The sequence below is a fragment of the Oryzias melastigma genome, linkage group LG10, assembly GCF_002922805.2.
Source record: "Oryzias melastigma strain HK-1 linkage group LG10, ASM292280v2, whole genome shotgun sequence".
NCBI classification, from domain to species: domain Eukaryota; kingdom Metazoa; phylum Chordata; class Actinopteri; order Beloniformes; family Adrianichthyidae; genus Oryzias; species Oryzias melastigma.
In genome coordinates, this window is record NC_050521.1 from 4,273,739 (window position 1) to 4,289,589 (window position 15,851).

At 42.9% G+C, this 15,851-nt stretch overlaps 1 protein-coding gene across 3 annotated transcripts in view; it reads right to left on the reverse strand.

Moving 5' to 3' along the window:
• The window catches only part of cdk14 (cyclin-dependent kinase 14), a 172,321-nt gene that overhangs the window by 124,802 nt on the left and 31,668 nt on the right, over positions 1-15,851 (reverse strand). The window contains exon 1 of one of the 3 annotated variants that reach the window (XM_024261090.2): positions 4,332-4,469. The exons of 1 other annotated variant lie outside the window; for it this stretch is intronic. The gene's annotated coding sequence lies outside the window, so the exon portion shown is untranslated. Of the gene's footprint in view, positions 1-4,309; positions 4,470-15,851 lie in introns of those variants that run through there. One more of the 3 variants, XM_024261089.1, reaches the window with a different exon arrangement.

Consider the following 15,851-nt stretch of genomic DNA (forward strand, 5'->3'; position numbering starts at 1 on the left):
TGTGTGTGGGGGGGGGGTTCTTGTTATAGTCTGTAGCATTCACCTTGGTGTTATATGGGAGTCAAACTGAACAGCTACACATTTTACATCCTTCCTTGGTCCAACATGTACATGAGACATGAATCACAGTTAGTAGTTGGAGCATGTATTGAATGCATACAATGTAAATCTGACTCTGACCTTCGATAGGTTAACACCCACTTCTCTAAAATCAGAACAAGTTTTTTCCTTTTTCTGCTGGAATTTAACAGAAAAAAGAACAAGTGTTTTTGACTGTTTTTCTACATTCCAATAAAAAAGGAAGGTAGCCCGATTCTACTATTTCCCCTACAGAAACAATCCAAAGCCAGAAGAGATGCCTGACATTAGCTTGTGCAGTTTGTTATGAACTGACTAGTTTGAGCAGGATATTGACAGGAACAGCCATTAGTGCTAGCAGACCTCTGTTTTATGTGATTCTAAAGTTGTTTTGTTGCTTTTTCGGAACGCTCTTCTGGATACATGAGGAATATCTTCCCTTCCTTCTTCCCTTTCGGGGTCGCGGGGGTGCCGGAGCCTATCCCGGCTACTGATGGGCGAAGGCGGGGTTCACCCTGGACAGGTCTCCAGTCTGTCGCAGGGCCTCAATCACTCACACATTCACTCTCACATCCACACCTAGGGGCAATTTAGAGTCACCAATTAACCTATGAATCATGTTTTTGGATGGTGGGAGGAAGCCGGAGTCCCCGGTGAAAACCCACGCATGCACGGGGAGAACATGCAAACTCCACACAGAAAGGTCCCAGCCGGGAGTCGAACCGGGGCCTTCTCACTGTGAGGCGAGAGCGCTAACCACTGCGCCACCGTGCAGCCCTGAGGAATATCTTAATCATTTGAATATGTTTCTTTCTTTCTTGTCAGCTACTTATGGCTCACTGTGTTTTTAAGCTGTGAATGGAACTTTCTTTTTCACCAAAAAACTACAACACAGGTTTAAATAACTGTGTAGCATCAGCAAACAGAAACAGAAAAGGCCAAAGACAGCTCTTCAGACAATTTGAGATGAAACTAATCCTTAAGTATCGCCGTCACAAAAACGTAATCTCTCTTGAATGTTCCCTAGAGGGAAACAAGATCACTATCAACTTCATAAAGTTTTGGTTGATGTCAGACATGACAGCAAAAACAGAGAGCCGAGCCCTGATCCATGATGAGCCTCAGGATATCAAATGATGCCATAACATTGTTGGTAGTTAATGATAATGCTCAAAGGCAAATCCAAACTGGAGAGTGAGAAGACACAATTTGTTCTATTTCAGAGCAGATTAGGACGATTTTACTGAGAAATCAACAACGAAGGAAACATGAAGATGGTGAGAGACAGTCCGTAGGGCCTTTAACAGTAAAACTCTGGATAAGTTGGAACAACCTTCATTTTCAAGCAGCCATTTGTCCTGTTCTTCTACCTCTGGGGCAGTTACATGGACTATTTTTTTAATAGCTAACATGATCAACGTAATTCCAGTAGATTACTCGTTGAACCGCCTTTCTCCTTCAGAATCTGTGTTACCAGTTGAAGAGTTACAGAATGTTAAAGATTTTGAGTTTAAGCATCAGGTGTTGAAACAAGGACCATCTTATCCAGTCCTGGTTATTCCTGTTCAGGTTCACAGGGATACTAAAGCCTGCCGACTTCCTGTCAGGGAAAGCCGGGGCTCACCCTGACCAGTCCTGCTAGTCCTCTGAGTATCAGCCCCTCACCACACCACATTTACCCAAAACCCATGTAACCCTTGTTCTATCCTAGGCATGCTTACATTAAAAGTAGGGTCATCTGGACCCCACAAGACACCGCGCTGAACTTTTTTTTCCAAGTATTTTTTATCTTTACTGGTGTCTGTGGCAGACATGAAATCCTGTCCACGTTTGTCATTGGAGGGATCATACATCAATGTAAGGGTGGGGTCATCTAGACCCATAAGAGAGCACAGGGGTTAAAACTTTTTCCTGATTCCTCACACTGCGGGTGATTTTTAGCTCCTCTTTGGTTCTCTTTCTGTCTTAGTCAGTGCAAAGTCTGTCTGCTTTCACACTGAAATGAATCACATTAGAGTTCATCTGCAAGTGAACAGAGAGCCTCCTTCTATAGCTGTTTAAGTTCAAACCAGAGTTCAGGTGAGCTTTCACCCAACAAATCAAGAAGACCATTAGAGGAAATCAGTTCTGGATTTGACCGGGACTGGCATGTCAGTTCAGCATAGACTCAATTCCAACTCGTCATATGGTCCTGGCTCCCTCCACGATGTTTGGGAGCCCCCAACTCATCGTTTTTTGATGTACTGGCTGTTCCCATTAAATCGTGGTTCCCCAAGCCTTGGGACGCGGTACTGGACGGATAACTGGTATAGGTACTGGTCCCAAGGGCTGGGGAGCCATGATAATCCTCTGTAAATGGTAAATGGCGTATACTTGTATAGCGCTTTCTACCCTCCTTCGAGGGCCCAAAGCGCTTCACAGTCACAGACCCATTCACCATTCACACACACATTCACACACTGTGTGACCTGGTACCAGACGGCCCTCGGACTGGTACCGGTTTGCGGTCCGGAGCTTGGCGATCCCTGACTTAAAAGGAACAGCCCGCACGTCAAAAAAAACGACATGTTGGGGAGACCAAAACGTCAAAAAGTGACTTGGAGGAAGCCCAGACCATACGATCATACACGCCGAGATGGGAGTGAGAATGCTTTGCTCAGTATTAATGTGCCCTCTAAGTGATCTCGAGCAACAGGTACTCATGCTTTTTAAAGGACTTCCAAAGTTGAACTCATTTGTAGTCTTTGGAGCTGAGCACCACCGGAAAAAAAAAATCCTGCTACTTAGGAACCATTCCAGCTTTAAAAGATCCCTCTACGTTAAGAACCTGTATTAAATCAGCACACTTCGCTCGATATGATTGAATGCCATTGGACATCAGCTTTTGCTTTCTTTATTTCCCGGTGGGTCGTCTGTCCTCCTGCTCCTGGTCGTGGACTGCAGTTCTGCTTCATCTGGACTATGGACTTAATCATCACTCGTCCCTCAGCTCTATATGAATGAACTCTACTCATATATGCAGTTTTAGCAGCTAACTTTTCTTTAACCGTTCTGGTATCGCCTGTCCGTCCTGGGATGGGATCTCTCCCTCATGTGGGAATCCCTAAGGTTTCTTCTTTTTTCCTGACTCAGGTTTTTTTAGGAGTTTTTCCTTACCGCGAGGGAGGGTCTAAGGACAGGGATGACCTGTTCTTTATAGTCTGTTTAGTTTTTACCTATTGTGCATATTTTATGACTCCATCTGTGCATCTGTAAAAACTACAGGCATGAAGCCCAATGAGGCAAATTGAATTTGTGATATTGGGCTATATAAATAAAATTGAATTGAATTGAAATTGAATATTTAAGGGACTTTTGAAATAATGAAGCACCGTTTGGATCAAATCGAGCAGAAAAGTCATCTATACTTCTCCACTGATGGAAAACTGCTAGAAACTTTTTTCTGTGTGGTGACACGTTATTTTTGGGTAACTGTTAAGCCCTTTTTCCAGCGTCCCCCCTTGCTCTCTCTGTCGCCTTTTCCTAACAGATTGGCCGTCCATCTTCTCCAGGATCTGCATATGAGCCTGCAGAAATCTGCATCCACAACAGCCCTGCTGAGGACAGGCCCATCTCCATTCCTTCTCCTTGCCCTGTCCACATTCGGTCCCCGAGGGCTCAAAGAGAAGGAGCATGTGTCCCAAGTAAGACGGCGGTAATGTGGAATGAGCAGAAACGTGCTGCAGCAGAAACTTTCCATCCATTAGACAATGTCAGCATCTGTCTCACCACCACAGCGGAAGTGCTTGGTAGTGGCACGGAGCAGAGAATGGTGACGGGAAGGGGGGGGCTGACAGTGCTGATGTTTAGGCAGAAACCTGCAATCGCTCTGCTACAATGCACATTTTGTCTGCACTTTTTCCTGCCGTCTCATCCTCCTGACTGAGACGCACTAATGCACAGGAGATCCGTCCACTTTGGAGCTGCCATGCTAGCATGACAGTCCACCATCACGCACGCAAACAAGACCTGCAGGAAGACGAGCTCGCAGCTCCAGCACCTGATCGGATCTACAAACGTCGACACGCCTGCAGATCTGCACATCGTCTCATGCAGTGTGGCGTGCGAGTGGCACGTCTGGGGAATACTATCATCCACACACACACGGAAGGGATGTCTCCACAGAAAGGGAAGGGAGGGACACATTTGGATGCAGGACAGAGAAACGGCTAGATCTCACTCTCCCTCTTACCTTCCAGGAGGAAACAGCTCACCTGGATGCCTCTGAAGATCAGACAGAACGCATTCAGGCCAACCTCTCTCCCTGCTAACAGCTCAAAACATCTCCCTCCCTCCTCTCACACTCTCTCCTCTTCCTTCTCTTCCGCTCTCTTCGCGAGCTGGAAATGATGAGATTGTACTACAAGGAGAGGGGGGAGTGAAATCTGAGGCAGCTGATGGTGTGAGGACGCTGTGTTGTTTTTGGCTAGCTGCCTACAGAGAGTCTGGGCTTTTGGCTAATAAGGGACAGAGGTGGGGGGGTGAGAGGCAGGGAGGGGCGCTGGACTGTGAGGATGTCTGGAAGCCCCGGAGGGCCCCTGCTCTGCCTTGAGATGGTACAGCCCGGTGGAGTTTAAGGAAGCGAGCTCTGTGCAAGACAGCAGGAGATCCACAGCATGAGTGGGGGCCTCAGCTGCTCACATCCCAGCTGAGGGGGGGTCTGCTCAGCCTCAGGGATTCACCTGCGCACTGACATGAGCTGAAACGTGAAGAGGAAAGTTTGACAAATGACTCTCTGTGGTTATTTACATGATAAACCCTCAGACATGTTGAGGAGGATTTTAAAATGTTACGGTTGGTGTAAGCTCAGTGGCCTTGTGGTAGAGCGTCTGCCCCGTGACTGGAAGGTTTTGAGTTCATATCCAGACATACCAAAGACACACCAGCCTCCCTGCTGGACACTCAGCATTCAGGGGTTGGATTGGGGGCTTAAACCTCCCCAAACTTTTTCTTGTGAGGGCCACATCTCTCTCATCTTCTCTGATGTGGGGCCGGGGTCGGTTTGTAGGCTAACAGAAAAAGTTTAACTATTATGCCCTAAATGTAAACATTTACAGTTTTCCATAATTCATTTCTGTAATCTTCATAGAAAACAATTATACCAAAGCATTTTAAAAACTAGATATATAGCAATACCTGCAATAATGCTAGTGTGAATGCTTTTAGCATGTAGTTGAAGTATTATCTAAATACCAAATTAGCAAAAAAAATAAAAATAAAAAATGGTAAACCATCTAATTTAGCCAAAACAGTTAGCATAAGGCTAAAATATTAGTGAAATGCCATATTAGCCTAAAAAACTAAAAAAGCCTAAATTAGCCAGAAAAGCTAGCATGTATCTAAAATACTAGCAAACTCCAAATTAGCCTAAAAAACTGAAAATAATCCTAAATTAGCCAAAACAGCTAGCATGTGGCTAAAATATTAGCCAAACGTTCTATGTGGGTCTCAATCGGCGTATCTGATAGTGTGTGGGGGGCCGGGCCAAATGTGGAGGCGGGCCTGACCCGGCCCACAGGCCGTAGCTTGGGCACCCCTGGGTTAAACCAACGAATAGTTCCTGACTGCGGCTGTGTCTGCAGCTCACCGCTCCCCCAGGGGATGGGTCAACATATTTCACACACTTAGATGCATGTAAAGAAATGGGACTTTTAATTTTATTGATGGGTGGGGGTTCACCCTGGACACCTCTCTGCTCCATGGCAGGGCAGCCACAAACATCTACTCCGTTCTCTGTAACTGTTGTGGATTTTTTTTTTTTTTTTACCTTTAGCCTGACAGATGTTGAAGGTGGAGAGCTGGAATCAACATTCCTCAAAGCTCCAGACACAGAGAAGCCTTCATATTGTTGAGGTTATTGTGTTGCAGTGCAGCGGAAAGGTGTGAAATTCACAGTGAGATTGCTAAGATTGGATCTAAACTGGGTCGATTTCTGAGCAGCAGCAGACAAAATCAGTAAAAACCATGACAGCAGCACGTGAAGCTGTTAGCATTTCTACAGGGCTTCAGACTGAGGCTGTCCACACTGCTCTTTGCTGCACAAGTGTGTGTGTGTGTGTGTGTGTGTGTGTGCAGCTTTCTGCTCCTTATTCTTCTGTGAACAGTGAGCACAGAGAGGCTGGATGGCTGAACTGAACCTGAATACGAGCCAATAAATGAGTGAGATTCGTCGTATTACTGCAAACAAACACGGGTCAGAGCAGCCCTCCTTACACATCCTGAAGAAATCCTCGTCTCTGCTCAGGCTCGACGAGCATCATAGACTTGTATGGATGACTTCACGAGGAGAGGGTCTCATATCAGCCTCAGAAACCCCGGGGGTCTGCAGCTCCAGAGCCACATGTGGCTCTTTAGCTAAAATAGAATGTTTTAAAGTTCTCCTATGACATTTTTTATTTAAAAAAAAATCACAGTAGTGTTTTAATTATGATTATGAAGTTTTTAACCAAAATCCCACAACCTAAATGTCTTAAAAAGACATTTTTCATGTTGATCTGAAGCTTCTGTTTCCAATTTCTCCTCTGAGGGGGCGTGGCTTTTGGAGCGGATATGAGTAGCCCCACCCCTGACCCCCCCCCCTGTCTGATTCTGACAGCTCTGTGACTAACTAGTGTAAATCTTCACCACTGCTACATAAGAATGTCCATCAATATGGGTAATGTCCAGCCGTACGGTTCTGATCCGGATGTTTGCCGTTCACATTTCCGTGGTCACATCAAGAAGCTCCGTGGAGTCTGGTGGAGATTTTCCAGCGTTCTCAGTCCTGCTACCGTAAGTATTGGATGAAACTCACACCAAAAATCCAGTGATGCTGATCCTCATTTGGTTATATTTATAAATTTGTGGCTGAAATGCACCAGAAACAGTAAAATAAAGTTTTTTTATTTATTAATCATTGATGACTTTACACTTCCTACTGCATTTGCTGCATTGACGTGATCCTACAAATGTATTTTATTTTGAAAGGAAGTCATGCAAATCTCTGTCAAAAGTTATAAACTATTTCATATTTTTTAAACAACTATTTTCACTTCATGTTTATGTTTTACCTCTGCAAAAAAAATAGTTAATTTAAATGCAAAAACATATGCAGAATCTTATTTTAAAGGATGAGTGAAGACTGTGTGACTCCTACTGGGTTTTAGTTGGAGAGAAATCGAGCTGAATGGCTCTAAGGGTTGAAGGTTGCAGATCCCTGATCTAAAACTGGCTGAGTCATTTTAACACACATCAATTCCTCTATTGTTGGATGGATTTATATTCTTACAGTTCTATTCATATAGTTTTGTGGTGGGCTTTCCCCGTCAGTCTGTCCAATGATTCAGCAGTATGATGCAAACATGACTCAGCATGTTTGCATCATACAGAAGTGCATTCTTCTCAACAGACTCAGAGCAGGTTTTTGAGATGGATCATCACTAACTCAGAGGGGTAAAGCTCCCAGGTCCCTGTAGCCCACACACAAGCCTGATTTGATCCAGACGAGCACCTTTAAACGTGCAGACGGGTTTTTTTAAAGCATGGAAAGTCGTCTTCATTTTGACCAGTTGCTTTTTTTTTTCATTTGCTCACATCTTCCTTTCAGATTTCTGTTCAGAACGTCTGCAGCCATCCTGTCGGAGTGTCTGCGTTTGTACAAGTGACTGAGTGATGACTAAACATCAGGATCGCATCCTTTTTAATGCTGCCTAAAAGGCGGGTCAGCGACCTGCATCCGCCTCATCCTTCCAGATGTGTCACATGATCCAGCAGACTAATTCCTGATCCACATCTGTGACCTCAAACGGCAGACGGATTTCTCTGACCTGGATTCCCCAACAGCCTGCGTCGTCCACCTGCAGCCGTGCTCACATGCAGCAACCAGGAAATGCAAACTCTGCATGCTCTCAGAAGCTGAAAACAGGCCTGCAAACAGTCAGCCAGTAAACAGACTGTACAGATCCTTTAATAATCACTAGCTCTCTGTCCCAGAACATTAGACATGTTCTGAAACGATGATGCTTTTTATTGTAGAGCATTAATGACACGACACATCTAAACCCTCCACACAAATCAGGATTACAAAAAACTCTGAACAGATTCTTTTCACGGTGACGTCAGACAGAATGGGGACAGGGCCCAAAATGTGATCGGTGACTTACGGTTAACAGGTTTAGAACAGCAAAGCTGACAGCTGAGCGCTGTTTAACACAATATTACATAAAACATAAAAGGTAACCTTACCAATAGAAAATAATAGAAAATAGAGCATTTTTCCAACAGAAAAGTGCACAATATTTATTTTATAAATGTGCTGCTGAACTGTATTTTCATTTCCTGTCTAAGATCATTCACAAATCAAAATATGCATTTGAATAATCCTCCAATACTTGAGGTTCTATTAAAAATATCGACCTTTTATTTGAGCAGATATGATTCTAGAGCAGGGGTGTCAAACTCAATCACACAAGGGGCCAAAATCCACAACACACCTCAGGTCGCGGGCCGAACGGGATAAACATTTATTGAACACTCTAAAACTTCATTTTTAAAACTGTAACTTTTTAACATAATCATTAACTAGATATATAGCATTGCCTGCAATAATACTAGTGTGAATGCGCTAAGCTGGATTTTGCTGCTGAAGATGCTGAAATTGATAACTAAAAACACTGAAGCTGATAGCCAGCTAAAATCAGGTAAATGTCAGATTGACCAAAAAGCTTAAAAAAAATTAGGTTAGCCAAAACAGCTAGCATGCAGCTGAAAAAATAGCTAAACTTCAAAATACCCTAAAAAGCTGAAAAAAAGCCTAAATTAGCCAAAAACAGCTAGCATGTAGATTAAATATTAGCTAAACTCCAAAATTCCCTTAAAAATCTTAGTAAATGCCAAATAATTCAAAAAGCTAGCAGAATGACAATTTTTTAAACTTTAAAACTGTAACTTTTTAACATATTTATCAATAATAAAAAGACAGGAATATTATTCTAGAATAAATCAACTTAAACTTTATATAACTTTCAATATTTTACTCTCCATAAATATATATTTTGTCAAAATTATACAAGTTAGAAAACACAAGATAACATCGGGTCATTAATAACAATAAGATAAATTGATCTGGAGGGCCGGATAGAATTATTCGGAGGGCCGGATCCTTGACTTTGTTCTAACTGGTTCTATTTTGCTTGATGTTATTCGCACGTGTTTTTAGTGCAATCAGCACAAAAACTGATGCAAATTCCTGTTGGACACATTTAATAGGAGCAGCTAAGATGCACGTTGCTGCATGTTGGCCGCGTGTTTTAACTGCACCCAAAGATAAATGTAGTTGTTGTAATGGGAGGTATTTGTTATATTTTAGGGTATTTTAAGGGATAATTGTAAGAATAGGAATGCTTTCCAGGTGGCACAGCAAATATTTTAAGTGCCGCTTTGAAAACACATTTTCAGCTTTCAAAATAAAAGCAGCCAAGACAAAAGTTCAACTCCGGCTGTACGCATTTAGAAATAGCACGCAAATAATCCTTTTCTTATATATATTTTTGACGGATCCAAATGATTTTGATCCTTGTTTACTTTTATTATCCTGCAGGATCAGACACAGTTATGATCAACAGCAAAGAGGAGCTACATCAGAAAATAACACAACAGTTATTAGTTTTTCTTTCTTGTCGTTGAAATGATCTGACTTTTGTCTGTTTTTAGTGATTCTGTGAACACAGAAATGTAATCAACTTTAACTGGACAGAAAAGATCTTCTGCAGATCTACGTCTCATCCCCGTCATGGAAAGCTAACGTTAGCATTAGCATCAATTAGAAGAAGAAAATCTGAATTCATAATCAAACCAGCAGCATTCAATGAAGTTCCTGTAACCTTCATCTAACTATGACCGAGAAATAATCCACGACTGGTTTAATATCATCCAGAGGATTTTGGGGAAGCAGCTGTGGAGCATTCTGCAGGAGGAATACTGACATCTGATCTGAGAGGGAAATACAACCAGGTAGAACATTTAGAACATAAATATTGTACACATTTCTGTTACAGTTGGTTAGGTTACCTTTTATCATTTATGTAAAATTGCTTTTGCTGTTTTGTGTGACGACACGTGAAAAGTGTCTATTTAAAGGAGAAAAAAATGAGATGCTAAGATTTGAAGAAGCTCAGAAACAAGAGGAGAAGTTAATCTAGCTCTAACTGAAAGTTACTGTTGCTGGCTGTGATCCTGTGATCCTGTGGTCGGTGAGTCGGCTGGTCTGATCCTCCTGGTTACCACAGTGCATCTGGGGTTCAATCCAGTCTGTGAACCTTCAGCCGTGACATTTCAGCCTTCATGTCTGCTCTGACAACTGTCAGCTTTCAAAAGGGCTCACAGGACTGCACCACAATCACTGACACTGACCCACAACATATGACCCACAACAAGAAAACCTCTAGCATCCACAGGACTGCAGGACAGATTAAAACTGAGTCCGTTTTTCATTTTATGGGCTCAGAAAATAGGTTGTTTGGCTGTTTTATAAGGGGGCATTCATATAAACCACAGTGCAAATTATCTGAGAAAACTAAAATACATTTTATAAATGAAGCTGCAGCTGTGATCAGATTTGAGTTTGAGCTACACACCGTCAGTATCTGTCACATTGAGATTCAACAGTTAGCTGTCTGACCTGCAGGTCCTTCACCTGATCAGCAGCCAACCTTCCTCCAGAGCTCTCAGGCTGAGTGGAGTCAGCTCAGACCTGGAGGAAGTCTTCTGTGGAGCAGCAGCTCTACAACCCTCAGGAGTTAAAACAATGATTTGTCTTCAAGGTCAGCAGACGCAGTTAGACATGATGCAATCAGATGTAGCTGAAGTGAGTGTCTGACACCTGCAGGCTCACCCTGAAGCCCGGAGGACGTGACGGGTGTCTCGACCTTGACTCCCTCCGGTGGGAAGCACAGCACCTACCTTTGTGAGAAGAGATCCAATCGACTGACAAGGACAGAAGTGAACCACGCCGCAGACGCTTCGAATCCAGCCAACGCCAGCCATGACGGACAGCGGACTGACTCGCCCAGCTGCTGCTCTCAGCACTCCAGCTGTTCATGTGTGCGCACGTGGACAAATGTTCAGTGATATTCACACCCCTGCATGGCCTACATTCCCGTTTCCCTCCCCACCACAGAAAATCCCACTCCTCCCTGCAGAGGGACAGCCTCCTCGCGGCTCTCCGTCTCTTTTCATTGTTATTCCGCGTTGAGTCACTTTGCTCGCCACCTCTGAGCCCCACAGATCGATAGAGGAGCAGGCCCAATCACAACACGGCAGGATGACGCCCCCCCAGCTCGCCCTGCGGTTCATTACAGTTAATGTGTTCAACAACAGGTCGGCCTGCAGGACGGAGCCTGGAGACAATCGCTGCTTCATGGTGTTGCTGCAGCACTGGGAGCCGCTGACAGGCTTCAGAATGCAAATCAGAGGATGATCCAGAGCGAGCTCACGAGGCTGACAGAGCTGCTGCAGAATGTCAAGAAGAACTGTAATCCCTATTCATGGATCACTGCTGCAGGCCTCACATCAGTACTCACATTATACTGCACTGAGCCCCCACCAAGAGACAAGCACACAGAGCTGCGTTGACCTTGGCTTGACTCTTAACTCCACATATTCCTGCAGATTCCAAGAGCTAAGTCCAGGGATTGTTGGGATAAGGTCACTGACAGCCAGAAGTCCTGAGAAACATCGTGGAAACACTGCATGCATCTTTGCTCCGGTGGATGTGGAGGTTGTTTGCTTTAGCTGATGGAAAAGTGTGGAATCAAGGCTCAGCCTGGCCAGTAGATGGCAGAGGGTCCACTCCAGGGGAGCCTTCCAAAGGTCTCGGACACACATGCGCTTGTGAACAAAGCTGACATTCCTGCAGACCAAAGCTCATCGCTGTCCACCAGGAAGAGCCGCACGACACAAGATACATAGAGAGAACATGAAACAGCACTTCAGGAGAAGCAGAACGCTAACATCTAAACCACTGGTGCCCAAAGTGGGGCTCGCGGGCCAAATTTGGCCCACCAAGTGTTGGCTGCAGACGCTGCGCAGTGTTAAGTTAAACCCGTAACACTGAGCATGACACCCACAACACATTTGAGATGAAGAGAGTGGAGCGGTCGAAAAAGGGTTTTATAACAGCGGAAAAAATAAGAAACATGTCTGAAAGACGACCATCATGGGAAATCTAACCTTCATGGAGGTTCAAAGAAGACTTTGACACCGAAGGAGCAACAGAAGGAGTCATTTTTGGTGAGAAAAGGTAACGTTTATGGATTCCTGAAGGAATCAAGCTCTTGCTAGCTATAGTTTTTACTCTGAAACACAAACCGTGTGAGAGAAATGTCGTTCAAATGTAAGTTAGTTTATTTATTTACTCATATATTATAAGTAACCTTATAAAATAAGTATATAATTACGTTTGTTCAGGAAAAAAATATCACAATAAATGAATCCTATCTTTCTTCACGTTTCCTGTGAGCTGATGCTGCTGGAGGACCAGAGAGGAGAAAACGTGAGGATGCTGGAGGTTCTGGTGATGTAGTCAGGGACCAAAGCTGCTCACCACAACAACAAAGATGCAGAAACTGATGATGGAGACCCTCATCCACTGAGATTCAACCCCAGCCACATCCCAGGTGTCCAATCATCTCTACATACAGGAAACCATCAGCAGGTGAAATCTTTTCCTGCTGGTGCTGCAAACTCTGCACCAAGAACTCTCCCTGAAACTGTGGGACTTGTGACTGTCACTGGCAGCATCACTAAGATCTTTGAGGAGCCAAAGAGGACAGAACTGCCCAGTGTGACCAAAAACACCTGTAAATATTTTACATTTTCTGCACTGCTTTATTGCAGATTTAGAGAGAAAGTTACAGACATTTTGTTGTTAAAGCTTTATACTGGACAAATTTAAACTTCTAACTAACAAAACCTGTTGTTCGTGTTCATTTGGACTTGTTCTCCCTACAAACTCTAAAAATCACAATTCAATGTTGTGTTTTTTTACTATTTAAATTGGTCCAACACTATTATGAAATAGAAAAAAATGTAAAATGATGATAGTTATAGAAAATGTTGTCTTTTCTGGAAAAAGGGCAAATTCACACAATTGTAGGACATGTTTAGACCCTTTCACTGTCAAAATGAGCAAAGAAGTCCAGGCAGACATTTTGAGGTCTAGGAGTTAAAGAGTTAAAACCTCTTACCCGTTTCTCATGACTTCTCTATGGTTTTCCAAAAGTCTACCGTTGTAATATACTTAAAGGTTTCAAAGACAAATGTAACTTACTTTTTATTCTTACTGATTTGTGTTACCTTAATGAATACAGAATCAACATAAATACTTTAAACCATATGCTTTATTGTCTCCTTATATTTCATGACATAAAGAAAAATATTGTATTTGCCACGGACCAGGATCTCATTTGAAATTTGGCTCTTTGAGAGAAAAACTTTGGGCACCTGTGATATAAAGGAGAAATTAAATGAAATCCAACATCAATTTGTGCAGAACATAATAAATAATAAACAAACAATAATGTACTGCACATCTGAAAAGAGATTGTTTTTAATAAAAAAGCCCAGAGTTCCCCTCTTGCCCTGAGCCTCAGAACTCTACACAGAAAAGAGAAACTTATGGAGCTATTTTGGGGTCATAAATATGTGAAACCCAAATAAAACATTTTGAAAAAAATATTGGTGTTGGACAAAAAAAGCTTTTTGCTATTCTAAAATAAACTTGATTATTTCTGCTACAAATGTTCTGTTTTTTAGGTTTCAAAACAAAAACTTTAATCTCAAAACTTTTTTTTCAGTTTCACATCTTTTTTTTTTTTTTTTTACCTTCAACCTTTTTTTCCATTTTCAAATCTGAAATTTTCCGTTTCCAAACTTTTGACCCTGTTGTGGTGCGTTGGGGCGGGGCTAACACTAAGGACCAATGAAAATCGATGAGGGTGGGAACTTCAGTCCCGGTGCATTCACTGACTCTGAGAACTGTGATAATTACCATCAGAAAATGACTGTTTAGTCTCTTCTATCATAGTCTGAAGTTGTCCCATGACGGGTGTAAAAAACAGAATTTATCACGTAGAAACCGCGCTTCAAAAACACTGTTCTAGCCCGTTCAACGAGCCATCTTGACACCAGAAGGACCCATACCACACCCCTGCATCTCACCTGCTTCACGCTTAGGTGTTGTCTAAATGTTCACTTCAACCTGTCACCCAGGTGACGTTGTCTAAAAATGGAGTCATGGATTTATGGTCTTCTCTTCTTGAAACATCTCTCCACTCATTCTAGGATCTTCACCAGTCTGAGTTCTGCTGATCCAACAGCAGGAATCCTTTCAGACAGCAGAGACTGCTGGAGGGACACGGAAGAACAGAAACGTGAGAGAACCAGACGCTGCTTAGAGAGCAGAGCAGTGCTGTTAGACTTCAGGGCATTTCTCAGCCAGAGGGATTATTGTCACACTTTCACAGTACTGCAGCACACACTCAAGGCTGAAAATCATTGAGACTGCATTCAAATCAGCAGCAGCGCTTTCTGCTCACCTCCTTTATCAAGAGGAGACTGTTGTCACTTTATCCGTGTTCAGGATGAGGCAGGAGGAAATGCTGCTTTAGTTCTGAAGCTTCTCACTCTTATTTTCAGTGATTGTGAAGCAGCACAGAAGTGCCTGCTGTCTTCAAGAATGAAAGAGTCTGCTCTGCAGTCATCTACCACTATCAGAGTGAACAACAGGGTCATTGACGGTGCTGACAGAGGTCATTGTGTGGTTTGGTGTTGTGATTGTGTCTGAAGCCTGTTAGTGAAACACGTATTTATGGAGAAAACAGTCGTAGCCATGCTTCTGTCCACACCATCACCTGAAAGTCTTCCTTTAAAATGTCTTCACGAGCTATAAGACACACAACCTAAACACAAAGGTTGTTTAAGACTTCCTGTCCAGTTTCTGATCTCAAACATGCGATTAGGTATTTCAGATGTTCTTTGGTACATTTGTGATCACAACCTTAGAAATGTATAAAATTGTAGAAATCTGTGCTGCACATTCTATTTGTGGTGAAGGGATTGAGTGTACCAAAAAGTTTTTAAGACCAAGGCACAAAACCCTTTTGATACTCACAGAATCTTCATTTCTTTTTCTCTTGACACAATTTTGTGACTTGCACAAACTTGGTTGTGTTTTCACCGTGCAGGTCTACCCTGGTCCTCAAGAGCCTCAACCTGCCTGTTGTCCAGCTCCCCTTTGATGTTGACTACCTCAACCAGGTGTGTTCAGTCAGTCAGGATGTGGAGTCACTTGAGTCAGATAATCAGCAGCAAGCTGGTCAGGGAGAAGTGGAAAACAGGCAGACTTGAGGCTCTTGCGTTTGAATTGAACGGTATTCATAAAACAAAGGATAAATTCATTAAATTTGTTTGCAATTCTTAAAAAAAAGTGTACATTCAGCCAACACATTGACAAGCTTCATAATAGAATGTTAAGTCAGTGCTTTCCTATAAAAACACCAGAATCTCCAAAAGACAATCGGGAAAAGCTTGAAAAGCTGCCATGACTCAACCTTCTCACTACTTTAGTTCACAAACACCAGTCATGGTAATCGTAAGTTAATTCTGAAGCTGAGCTGGTCAGAGTTTTAAGTTCAGCAAACACAGGTCCTGGAACACAACACCAACACAAGCTGAGTGTACATCAGAGTCAAAAATGC